The following is a 1,985-nucleotide window of genomic DNA, read 5'->3' on the forward strand; positions in this document are numbered from 1 at the left end:
TGCAGCATCATGAACGATCCTCAACACCCCAACAACGGACTGTTCCAGCTGCTGCAATCAGGCAAGCGCCTCCGCAGTCACACACCAAGAACAGAGAGACTGAGACAGAGTTTCTTCCTCAAGCCTTAAGGTCTGTCAATGCTGAGCCCACCAGGGGTCCTAACAAAAAACACTGAGACACTCACATAGGCCCCAATGCCTTACTGTACTGTATGTAGCATACTGTACTGCAAGTTACTGTATGACTGTTCTGTGTTACTGCATACTGCGTTGTATTGCTGTTCTATTCGGTGTTACTGTATTGCTGTGTCGTACTGTTGTATACTGTACTGAATATCCCCACACACACTTTATTCACATGCACTTTAGTGCACATATCTGTATATACAAATAGCCTATCCGATGCAAATAACTCTATTCCCTTTACTTCTATTTTGTACCCCCACTCTGTATTACCTTTTTGAGTCTTATTTTATTTCTGTTTTATTTATATTATTCTATTCACTAACTGCATTACGTTTTAAACAATCAGTTTCAGTTAGTTAGCAAGGTAGAAATAAGCTTTAGCTTTTATGTTCGGTTTCGAAACTATTGTGCATAATCTCCGGGTGTGTTGCAAAGACATTTCACTGCATATATGTATGAAAGTTTGTTAATGTATGTGACAAATAAACCTCTTGAATCTTGAATGTTCAAAACTTTCTGAAAATTCAAAACACCAAAAAGCAAAAGACAAGACTGGGATCAGTGGCACATTGGAAGCTTTTACAGACAGCCTCCCGACAGGAACCGCTCCACCTCACCCACACCCACACCCACACCCACACCCACGTTGGGACCATAATAGGTCCAAATAGTTTTTGTTCACTAGCTAAATAGTTACAAAATAATAAAAAGGAAACACAAATTTGCGAGGCCCTTTGGTGGACGAGGCTCAAAGCAATTGCTGACCTATGCCTGATAGGTATGGTCCAGTTGTTTCTGTGAGCAATCAGATCTGCAATGCTATCATGTAACCGTTGCAGAGATGATAGAAAACAGCTTTTCACTAACTTCTCCAACAAATATGGACCGATTTTGATCACACTGGGATGACAGCGGGTCGGAACTGCCCCGAATAAAAATCATATTCCTTTGGTGTCTGTGGGTTCGTCCGTTCCATGAGTTTCATTCACGTGACGTAATTTATTTTCGTAAACAAAAGATTTTCTACACTTTGTGCAAGACCCCGACTAATAATAATAATAATAATAATGATAATAATATCTATTTTATTATTATTATTATTATTATTATTATTATTATTATTATTATTATTGTTTGTATATTAATAATAATAACAATAATAATAAAATAATAATTATAAAAAAAAAATTTAATAATAATAATAATGTGGATGATGATGCTGTTCATTTGGATGCATTGCTCTCAGAAAAAAACATTACTACAGATTTCCATTTATTATTGTCGCTGTGTTTAAAGGGCCGTTCCATTTTTCCATATTTCCATTTTCTTTTTTTTTTTCTTTTTTCATTGTATTGCTTTATTATTATTTTGTTGTGAGTTGCTGTGACACTGACTTTTCCCGTCCGTGTTGAATAATCTATCTATCTATCAGAATTGTACAGAATCCTGTTTTTCCCTCTTGGATATGGATTAAAATATATGTACGACCGTATGTGTATGTATGTGACAAATAATCTCTTGAACTTGAACTTGAACTAACCTGGATATGAGCCCAATACTTGTAGAGTGAGAGAAAATTCATCATTGATGTAATTGATCATGACTAAGCCTCTCCTGTGTGTGTGCAGATCGTCAACAGAGTGAATATGAATCAATCCAGGTTTGGGAAAACCAGGGCTGAAGGAATTGGTGAAGTGTTCGCAAAGTCTTCCCTTGTTATTATTATTGCAGTCGCCATCAATATCATCAATGGATCGTTTGTCTACACCTACTTTAAGAGCAGTGAGTTCCATCGAGAC

The sequence above is a fragment of the Zeus faber genome, assembly GCF_960531495.2.
Source record: "Zeus faber genome assembly, chromosome: 5".
Taxonomy (NCBI): domain Eukaryota; kingdom Metazoa; phylum Chordata; class Actinopteri; order Zeiformes; family Zeidae; genus Zeus; species Zeus faber.